This window comes from Ictidomys tridecemlineatus, chromosome 7 (genome assembly GCF_052094955.1).
Source record: "Ictidomys tridecemlineatus isolate mIctTri1 chromosome 7, mIctTri1.hap1, whole genome shotgun sequence".
In the NCBI taxonomy this organism is placed as follows: domain Eukaryota; kingdom Metazoa; phylum Chordata; class Mammalia; order Rodentia; family Sciuridae; genus Ictidomys; species Ictidomys tridecemlineatus.
This window is the reverse complement of record NC_135483.1, coordinates 126,636,832-126,648,909: the sequence shown is the minus strand read 5'-3', so window position 1 is coordinate 126,648,909 and position 12,078 is coordinate 126,636,832.

Sequence of the window (12,078 nt, the reverse complement as noted above, 5' to 3'; positions counted from 1 at the left end):
ATCTCCTTGTACCCCAGGATTCTCATTTCATTTATTTTTGACTATTGTTTGTTTAGTGACTTTATTGGGCAGTTTTTGTAAAGTCTTTATTTCTTATAGTGTGTGACTGCTGAATTATCTGCTTGATTAATTTAGTGGTTACTGAATGATTGGTTAGAGATTTCCTTAGATATCCTAGAATAATAATTCTTCTATCCCTTCTTGAATAACTCTCTATGTATGTCTTGTGTGAATGCACCCCTTTTATTCTCTAGCAGTTAATAATTCTGCTTTAGTTTTTATTCTCTGCTTGCACATAGCCTCAATATCAGTTGAAGGTGAGAAAGTGTAGCTGTAATAGTTAATCTTACATGGCAACTTTGCAAAACTATGGTACCCAGTTATTTGATCAAATATCAGTCTGTGTTGTTTTGAATGTATTTTGTAAGTAAGATTATCATTTAGATCATTAGACTTGAAGTAAAGCAGATTGGAAGGGCCTCATTCAATGTCTTGATGACTATTGGGAAAAAACTGAGATCCCCTAGGTGGAAGGAATTTTACCTCTGTATTGTCTTTAGTCAAGGCTGCAAATCAACTCTTCCTTGGATCTTTAGTCTAACTGATCTGATTTCAGATTTGTTGGTCTCTATCCCCTAATTGCACAAGATAAGTCTTTAAAATAATTTTCATATGTACATTCTATAGATTCTTTTTCACAAGAGCATCCTAAGATTTGTGCCTTTCTAGGTATTGTTTTAGCACTTGAATAGATGTGACCTTATAGCCATCAGGAATGTTTTATGGCTTTTCAAAATCTCCCACGGGCAACTCCTGATCTTCATTTAAGGATTTTGGTCAGATTATTCTATGTTCTTTGTATTATTTCTTTAGCTAGGTATGATGTAGAAAAATTGTCACTGATTGTTTTCAACAAATGCCCTAGGATTGAGGTATTCTTCAAACCAGCTTTAGGTAGTAATAATGCACTCTAAATGGGTATTTTCCATGGATTTTAGTTAATGCTATGGAGATATTACTTTGTGAGAAGCACCCAAACTTCTGCCTTCTCTGGTGATCTGCAAGCCTTCTCATTTACACATCTGTTGTGGTTGAGAAGCTACTAATTTTCAAAGTGACAGTGAATTGGAAGAGGGTGGCAGGAAAAAGTGAAGTTACAACTGTTTCAACAGTTTTCTTGAAAAAATACTACCTTGATTGTATTAATTTTATGGAGGGAAAAGATTTACTGATATTCTCATTCTAGCGTTCAGCTAGCTCTTCCTTTACAAGTATGTGTTCATTTTCTATGATGATGGGGATTAAATTCCTAGAAGTGGTTCTCTGAAGAGTGGGGTATCTATTGAAGTAAAGAAGTGAAATTTGAATTTTCACATTTTAATTTTTGTAATTCTGGGCTTTTGGAAAATTCTAAAGTGACATATTCCTTGTTGAATTAAATTTAAAAAGTAAAACAAAAAATGGCAAAGTAAAAAGAACAATAAACACCTGTCTGTAAAGTCATCAAATTATGATTAGTATTTTCATGGGATAGCAGGACTATGGTTTTCTTCTTTCTTCCTGCATTCCCTTAGTTTCTACATTTTTTTCTAAATTTAAACATTATCAGTTTTTATAATAGTGTTTCTAAAAAAATAGTAGGAAATACAATGTAGGTTTTTATGTCATAGCTAATTTTATAGAACAATGCAAGTGAAAGAAATCAGATATTATTTGGTGGCCTATTATTTGCCTACCAATATTAAAGTCATTTGTTTTCATGTCAATTATATAAAAATAAATTAATTTGATTCTGAAGTACACATAAATTTAATATGAAGTATCAATTTAAAATTTCTTGTTCTCTTTTAAAGGCATAAAACACTTAAAATACTCTTAAGAACATAGGGTTTAAGATTATTTTAAGAGAATTGGAACAGCTACCCTTTTTTATTTCATTTAATATCTTCTTAATCAACTCAATTATCTGGATAATTGCACTCACTTTTAATTTCACTTTACAATCTAAAGTAAAGATGTAGAAATGTGTTTTTTTTTATATCCAACAATAATGTCTTTCATGGTCATGCTTTACACAGTGTATTAAAATTAAAAAGCCTTGGAGTGTGTTCTGAGATCTCTGATGGCTTGGTAGTTGTTAGCTATGCAGTCTGGGAAGGGTTTACTTAACTCTTTTGTACCTGAATTCCTAATCTGCAGGTGGGTTATAAGAATACCTCAGAGTATTGGTGTGAGGATTAAATAAGTTATAATAAGTCAGTATTTGACAGTTTAGGTATAGTAAATAAATATTTTTTCTTGATAGTTATGATTAAAATATTACAAATGCAACACTTATCTTCAATCACTTTTACTTACCACACTTTGATCACTTCTCTCTCTTGCTCCATATTTTTAGTAACATCTTAATTCCTTAACATGGTGTGTAAACCCTGAGATGTTCTGGATCTTTACTATTGTACTCTATTAGTCTTTCAGAGATGTCATAGCCATCTACGAGAGAATTTATTTTCTCTTAGTCCTAAAGCCTGGAAAGTCAAGACCATTCTGTTAGCAGGATTAGTTTTGGGTGGGGTCTCTCTTTCTGGATTGTAGATGGCTGCCTTCTCCCCTGGCCTTTCCTCTGTGTGCGTGTGGAAGAAATGTCTGGTGTTTTTCCTCTTTTTATAAGGACACAGGTCCTATTGGATGAGGGCCCCGTCCTTACATCTTTATTTAAACTTTATCACCTTTCAAAGGGTCCTATCTCCCAATACAGTCACAACTGGGTTTAAGCTTCAGCTTAAGCACATAAATTTTGGGGGACACAGTGGAGTCCATAAGATAAAGTATTTAGGATTAGGCTTAGCTGAAAGTGACAGAAAACCCCAGTGGATTAGAAACAGACGTTTATTTTGTCTTTCATGTGAATATAGGTGTTTCTGAGATGATATATCTCTCCACAGAGTCAGGGCCCCAGGCTTCTTCTGTTTTGTTGCCTCCCTCCAACATGAAGCTTCACTTTATAGTTAGAGGCAGCTCTGGCCAGTTTAACCATCTTCCAGTAGAAGGAAGAAGGAAAAGGAGAAAGGGTTCATTCACTTTCTTTTAGCCACTCTGGAAGCTACACACACCATTTCTAGCAAACCATCGCCTAGAATGCAGGCATGTCACGCACCTGCCTATGAGGAAGGCTGGGCCACACAGCTCTTTATTTGAGGTAACTGTTCTGATACTGAGGAAAATGGGGATAATACATGTGGGAGAACTAGTAGCGGCCTATACTACAGCATATTCTAGGCCCTTTAAAAATTTTAAATCTTTTCTGCTCTTTCCCACAAGTACCCTCAGCTTTATTTAACCTGGATTGCCTTTCTTTTCTTACTCTTGCTGGTTTATTATCTTCATGTTTGATGATGCTATTTTTTGGTTTAGGAAAGTACATCCTGTTTAAGGTGGATATATAGCACTTGCCCATCAAGTGTTTGCAGGAGAGGGGAAACATTTCATCTTTCTGCAGAAACTGGTAAAAAAATATTCATTGAAAGAAGTTGTCCTCTGAATAATCATAGTATACTCTGAACCCTAGTCACTGACAGAGCTGTTTCCTAAAGTGTAAAAATGCCTGATTTATTATTGTTCTGGTGAGTCATTTGTATGCAGTGCATCACTGTTGATCATGGTAATTTTAAAGAAAAAAAAACTTGTTTTTCAAAAGAAAGTTTAATGTTTTACTTATAATTCTCCCAAGCAAATTATGTCAATTCTGTAGTTTGTTCTGGTGTGTATATTGCCTAGATTGCAGTAGACAAATATTCTTTCACTGTTTTTAGTATATGGCTATTTTCATTGTTATAATAATTATTTGCTCTAGTTATAAGAAGTTCTTAATATTTACTTTATATACTAAATATTATTGTCTTTTCATGCCATGAGTATTTTTTAAAAAGTTGCTTTTTTTTTTTTCAGGGGGGACCAGGGATTGAACGCAGGGGTACTCAACCACTGAGCCACATCTCCAGCCCTACTTTGTATTTTGTTTAGAGCCAGGGTTTCACTGAGTTGTTTAGCACATTGCTTTTGCTGAGGCTGGCTTTGAACTAGTGATCCTCCTGCCTCAGCCTCCTGAGTTGCTGAGATTAAGGCATGTGCTACCATGCCCAGTGGTTACTACTATTTTTAAAGTCTTAGAAAATCTTGTGTTAATGTCTTTAAACACATTTTCTAGGTAAAATAACAATTGGATATTTTTCAACTCTTTCACTTTACTTAAAAATTTTCTTTAAAGTTTTTTTTTCCAGTATGGTCAGAAAAATTGTTACTAGGAAGGTAATGATTATTAAAAGAATAGAATCTTAATCAGTCATGAGTCACATGACTTTCTTTTTTGTATCTTACTGAATTCCATAGTCTTCTATTTTTAAATATCTCCATTACAAACAGATACTTCATAGAGCACAATTTTGGCTAATGTGTCTTTTTGTTTTGTGGTATTTGAGTTTATTCAGGCTGGTATAATACTGTACACTGGGTGGCTTATAAACAACAGGAATTAGTTTCTCATGGTTCCATAGACCGGGAAGTCCAAGACCAAGGCACTGGCTGATTCTGTGTCTGGTGCCAGCCTACTTCCATATTCCTAGGCAGCCTTCTCACTATGCTTTCAATTGTTGGAACATCAAGGGAATTCTCTGAGGCCTCTTTTTATAAAGGCTTGATCCTATTCATGAGGGTTCTACACTCATGACCTATAGACCTCCCTAAGGCCCCATCTCCTAAAGCATCATCTTGGCAGTTAGGACCATGTGAATTTTGGAGCCCCTAAAGAGTCTATAGCATGTGGGTTCTATCTGACAGGATGCGAGAGGTTATTTTAGGGGGAACAGATAGTTCAATAGATGATCACAACAGAGTTTATTTCCTACCCATGCTGCATGTTTAATGGAGGCAGGTAAAGCTCAACAGAGGCACTCAGAGACCCACAGTAATGGAGGCTATAACACAGCCTACACTTCCATAGTCTCAGGGCAGGAGAAAGAGATTGTGCTTTCCAAGATCTATCCTAGAAGTGACACAGGTCATCTCCGATTGTGTTTATTTTCCAGAGTAAGTCAGAAGGCCTCACTGAATTCAGAAGAGTAGGCCCAAACCAGGGATGGGGACGCAATCCTCCCTAGGAAGATAAATCAAATAATTGTGAGCTATAATATAGTCTACCACAGTCTTGGGACAGACAAGGTTTTGCTCTTATGGAGTGTTTGGTGGTATAGAAATAAAACATGAGGTAAATTTTCAAAGGAATATTTCATGGGACACACAGATTGACTGAGTTGAATTATCTGCTGCTAAATAGGTGAGAGTTTATGGATGAGTGGGACTTATAAAATTTTGGTCTAGGGCTTGGTAAATGGACTCAGGAAACTTTTGCAGACCTCCGAAACAAATTAATTGAATTTAAGCTTATTTTACAAGACAGTGGTCAAGAAAAATTGCAAATATGTTAACCCAATTAAATGATCGCTCTTTGGAGTGAGTAAACTGGGCATTCCTTAGATTTGTGCCTGAATTTTCCAGCCAAATCAATACAAGTGTTCCATAACTGAAAGACACTAAAATGCTTAGTGACTGATATGAACATTATACATTTTTCTTAAAAGGAAAATGTTCCCAAATACTAAAATAGCGAACCACAAACCTCATTCCTTTGTTTATCATTAAAAAACTTTTTAAGTGATGATAATCATAGTCAATGAAATTTTATGACTTTTTAAAATATTAGATAAATATAATTATTTTTAAATTTTACTTAGTTATTAAGTTTCTATGTGTCAGGAGCTGTAAATTAATTATCTTTAATTTTCACAAAGCCTTGTAAATATTAACCCCATTTGAATAAAAAAGTGAGGTTAGGAAAGGTAAATAAATTTCCTAGACTTCCCAGTAAAAGCATAAATGCTTGAGACTGAAGCTTAAATTGGTGTAATGCCAAACATGTAAAAGTCACCCGTTTTCCCCTCTGTACATACCACATCTTTCCACTAACTACACAAAAACCAAGGAGCTCTGTTTTCTTTTAATATTTTGATTTTGATCAATGTTGCCACCAGTGCAATTTGCTCCTGAAAGAATGTGAAGTCTGGGTGAATTTCTCTGATTCTTCACTGAGCTCTTTCCTCTTTGTCTTATATACTGCCATCCTGTGTTGAGGGTAGTTTGTTTCCTGTGATAGATTTTAACAAAATTTCTACTAGTGCTAAGTTTATGAAGAGGAGTTCTAAAGAACGATAGACCAAACTGCATAAGCTTAAAAGACTAACATTAGTCGGTTTTCACAAGATTTTGAAATTACAAATTAATATATTAATTCCTCCCATTACCTTTTTTACTTTGCTAATTTAGGTGGTTTTAACACTATGAGATTCTGTTTAAAAAAATATGCATCAACACTCTAGAAATGAGAAAACTGAGAAATGTTAAGGCCAAATGGCATACATATTCCAAATAAAAATCTTATTTTAGTCTTCTCAATATGCCTATGTCATGTTTCCTCTTTGTTGTCTATCTCTATTTTCTTGGAAAAATAAACTCTTGATTATGCATGTGGTATAATAGTATGAATTTTAAAAATCTCAGATATGGAAAATATTGAGAAAATAAACCATAGAGTGAAATTTTGTACTTGCAATGAATATATCCAGGAAAGGACCAAAAGCTCCTATAAATAATAAGTAAAAAATGAAATACATAATAGAAGAATGGGAAAATATTTGAATAGGTACTTTATAAAAGAGGCTATCAAAAATACCAGCTTTACCTCAGTAACTTTCAGAAAAATAGAGATTAAACGCACAATGATGTACCATATTACATCCAGAAGAATGGCTAAATTTGAAATCAAACTAATGAAGAAAAAGCCTGTACCTGAAAGCAAGAATAAAGAGGTCCTTTTCTAGAACTATAGTACACTGAGATGAGGGTGTAAAGTGGTCTAATTATAGTGGAAAACTCTAGATCAGTATCAATTAAAACTGCTTATTGGACATAAATAATACAGTCCTAGACATATGGCCAAAACATATGTAGATCATGTATCAAAAGACACATATAGAATGCTCATGGCAACATTATTTGTAAAGGCACAATGATAAAACTACTAAGGTGTGTGCCACCCTAGAATGGAGACAGATCCACATTGTGGCCCGGAGAGTGAATGTACCTCAACTACAGGAAACGGGGTGGTCGTGGTGGGTTCACAGCATGAGTGAAAGAGGCCAGATGCAAGAGAACCTCACTATGAACTTCCATTTATGTGGAGTTCAAAAATAGGAGAAAATGTGTACAGTGTACTTAGGTTACCTTGAGAAATAAGAAATTGTGGGTAGAGTTATGAGACAGGATAGGATGATAGCTGGTATTCCATTCACAGAGCTGGGTTAAAGTTCATATCATATTTACTCTGAGAACACTCATGAAACTGTACACTTAGGATCTGGACACTTTTAATGTTACACTTCAATAGAAAGCATTAAAAAATATAAAAATACACAGTATAAAATATATTTTTGGCCCTTCCATGCCCCTGGGTGAGGTATGTTCAAGGAACCTAAACAGGTTGAAGTTGGCAGGGTAAAATCTTAATTAGAAATTAATATTGATCTCCAAAGTAAACAACCTCTATATTATACCACACCTTTGAACTATTCTTTATTGAGAGTTGTTCAGCTATAGTTTGTTGTTGGAGAGATTTCCCAATTAATATTTCTATTAAGTAGGCAGAAGAACTAATTTTGTTTGTAATAAAATACTGAGCCCAAGAATTTCTAACCTGTCTTATTAGATTATTCTTTATCCATGCAGTTTTATATTTCTCTTTCTCTTGCTCTCTCTCTCTCTCACCTACTGCAAGAAAACATTTCTGTTCACTTAATGGGTTTCAGACCTTTTAAAAAAATTCAGATCCATCTGATATTTATCTTGATTTGGATGTCATTCAGAGTGTTTGCAATGAAAGAGATTTTCTATATGCCTCTCTAATATCTAGTATCTGTCACTGCCACTAGACTGGTGTGCCCTGTTTTTTTTGTCTTCCTTTTGATGAAATGTTTCATGAAAATAATGTGAGATGCATAAATGTGCATTTTTAAAAATTAATTTCAAATATTAGGTAAGGTTGTTAGATTTAGAGACCAGCTTTATTTACATAAATAGAAGTAATAGCCTGATGTAATTTTAAATATGAGGATTTTCATGTAACCATTAAAAGAGTGATACAGGTGGTAATTAAAGAAACCCATTTGTGATCTACATATTCATGCAAAACAAAATTCCAGAATCAAACTACTACCCAGATGGGGTCTTCAAAGACTGATTTTTTGCTTTAGTGCATCTAGAGCATTCAAATATGCATGAAAACTTTTTATATTGGTTTTTACTGATCATCAAAGAGATGGAGAGTGTAAAGAGAAATTTTTCTTTTTTTTTTTTTGCAGGTGATTGCATCGAATTATTATTGGTAAATATAGTATACATTTCACCAATATGCTACTTTTGTCTATTCTTTTATTGCTGTACACCACCAAACATCAACTTTCCCCAGCATAAACACAGAGAAAAGTGGCCACACCCTGGAGGACTTGCCTTCTGCTGTCCTTTATTTGTCAGGGGGATGTACCAGGGATTGAACTCAAGGACACTCGACCACTGAGCCAGATCCCCAGCCCTATTTTGTATTTTATTTAGAGATAGGGCCTCACTGAGTTGCTTCATGCCTCACCATTGCTGAGGCTAGTTTTTGAACTCTCCATCTCCTGTCTTAGGAGGATTATTCAAGGATGGGATTATGCTAACCGTACCTAAAATGTTGTCTATGAAGAATTTCATGCTCCTAAGTAGATATGTTTAACTTGTTTGTACCATTACACAATGTATATACTTATGTGAATATCAATATGTACAATTTTTCTTTTTATTTATTAGTTAGAAACTAAGTTTAATTGAATAAACATTAAAATACTTGACCCTGAATCTAATCAAGCCCCTATATCTATAAATTTATGAGACAATAAAAGGAAAGTGATTTAAAGAACATTGTAAAGATATAAACAATGAAATTCAGAAAATAGACAATTTTACTGGACAAATGACATAAAAAATGGAAAGAAATGCAGGGGGAGGATTTTTTTCTAGGTAAGAAACCTAAGATGTGCAACATGCAGTACATTATAAAACTTGCTTGAATCCCAACAGGAAGCACCAACCATCAGACATGTAAGCGAGCCTTCAGCTAATTCCAGCTGCCTGATTGCTTTCCTTGCAATTGCTTTCCTTTCCCCATCTTCTGAGTAAAACAGAGACACTGGACTCTTCAAGCCCTCCTCAAACAAGTTCCCGAGCAAGATAAATGCTGTCATCATTTTACTGTTATGCAGCAACAGATAAGTGAAATACCAACCAAAGTGCATGCTAGCCAGTACACCACACAGGTGTATGCCAGTTGAATACCATCCCTCTGGGTATCCCATACAACTAGTGAAGAAAAAGAATTCAGAAACCAACTCCAGGGAATCCTAGACACAAGTTGGCTTTGGAATATTCAATTGAATAAACCCATAGTAACAGACGAGAGTTGAGGTAGGAACATTTGAATTGATATTTGAGTATGAGCCCAACAGGTAATTAACTAATACTCTGAGGTATTAATAATTAATACCTCAGGGGAAAATTATACAATACAAATGAGATATACTAATATTATTGGTCCAAACAAATATAAAACAAATTTTGAGAAAAAATATGTCCAATCCATTGGTAAGAACAAAAGGTGTATTCCCCTTGGTTAAAAAAAAATAAAAATTAAGCATTTTGTTGTTGTTGTTGTTTTGTTTTATTATTCTAATCACTTACACTTTAACTTAATGTTCTCAATAAAAACAGGTTGGTAGGAGAAATATAGATAATAATGCAGATGGACTCTTCTGGCAACAATATGCCTTGAAATAAATTATAAATTTTAAAGATATTATCTACTAAAAGATTTAAAAAATGTGTTTATATACAAAAATAAACCTTGCTTGGATCCTGATGGACTGTTAAAAAAGTACTTTTTGAGAAATTCATAATTAATTGACCTCAGAAATTAAATGATATTAATGAAGTAATGCTAATTTTGTTGGGTTTTATAGTGGTATTGTGGTTGTGTTTAATCTGTCAGTGATAAATACTGAGATATCTATAGATCAAATGGAATTTGCTACAAAACAGTTTTAAAAAGAGTGGAGGAAGAAATAAATGAAAGTAGAAGAACAGAATACTGGTATTTGTTTAGTCTGGGCTAGGAGTTCAACTAGGTTCATGGGTACTATTTTTGTCTATCTTGGTATTCCTATCTTGGTATTTCCATCTTGGTATTCATCCTGGATGAATTTTAGGCTCTCACATAAAGCCTCCCTCACCTTGAATTAAAAATAATAGTACCTATAAAATAATTTTGTGCTCCTTGCCTTTTATATAAGTAATGCCCTCTATCTCTGGCCTCCAAGTTGGTATTCTCCATTTGCTCCTGTCAAGATTCTCCTCTAATCCTTTTCTGCTTCTGCTTCTCCTTCTTCTACTTCTCCCTCTGTTTCACCGTCTTTTTTTAAATGTAAAGCAACTAAGATAGGTCCTTGTTCTGTCCTTTTCTAAAACTAGGTCCTGGGGGGTCTCAGCATCAAACTCAAGTGCCTTGTCAAAGTGTTTTGCTAAACAAAAGGCCATCTACTCCAGAGAGAAATTATGCTCATTCTTTGCAGCATTAGGTGATTTCAGTTCTGTTTTTTCCCCCTTTCTGTTACATACACAAACAGAACATAAAATGTCACAGAAGAATCTTTGCCATTCCCTTCTCACGATTACTGATAGCACTCATCAGACACCCTGCCATTGCTCCACCAGGCAGTCATTTTTTCTCTTTACCAGTTTGTCTACATACAGCTTTCTAGGATTGAGTTGTGACTGACAACTGTTAGAAGGTGATGCCTCCCACCACTTATTAGTGCCAAGAAGCAAAAGCAGAAAGATGAAATGATCATAAATGTTTTGTGGAGCAAAAAAACAATCATCAAAAAGCCAAATTTAAAGTTACTGAGTAAGATTTTTAATATTGTTTAAATAAACTACAGAATTATTTAATTAGTATTTGTATTTAGCTTCCAATGGCATTTAAATTTGGCACATACCTATTGTGAAAGAATGATTCTCAGTGGCTGAGTAGGATGAATTTCAGGCTCTCACATACATGTATGTGTGCATATGTTGTGTTTGTGTTTATGTATGTGTAAGTTTAGGAAAAGCCTCCCTCACCTTGTTCAAGCAGCCACCATTTTACACACTCACTTTCTCAGTTCTTTCAATAATAACTACTGTAAACAAACATTACACAGTGGATACTTCTGTAATCAACTTCTTTTATAATTGTGTTCAGTCAATCAAGTTGACAATTTTGGTGTAAAATATTAATATCCACTGTTGATACTAGTTTTAATGCTTTTAATTATTCTTTGAAAGCATGACCTTAATTAGCTACTCCTACCCTTTAAATCTGTTATAAAGTCTAATGAACAAACACACAAAACTAAACATATGGGAAAAAAAACATGTAAGCAATCTTACACTCATATAGCAGTTTCCTAAATCATTAAAGTTATATATTTTTATGTATTTTTCTTTGAATGGGGGATTTATTTACATAGAACAAAGTGCAAAAAATAGAAGTATATCATAAAAAGTAACTCTTTTTTCTATCCCTGTTTCCAGCTATTTAAATCTGTTTCTCAGAAGGACAAATATTTTAGTTCATTCTCTTCAATAGACATTCAACGCACATAAAGCATATCTATCTATCCATCCATCTATCCTTCTATCTGGTATGTAATTTGTTTATCTTTCTGACTACTTCATATGTATATATAATAGCATTTAAAAATTACTTCAAAAATTTATTTTATTGTATGGTATCAGATTTACTTAACCCATCCACTACTGATGAATACTTGATTTCCAAACTTTGGCTACTACAGCAATAAAACAGGAAATAACATGTGCACATGTTATCTTATACAT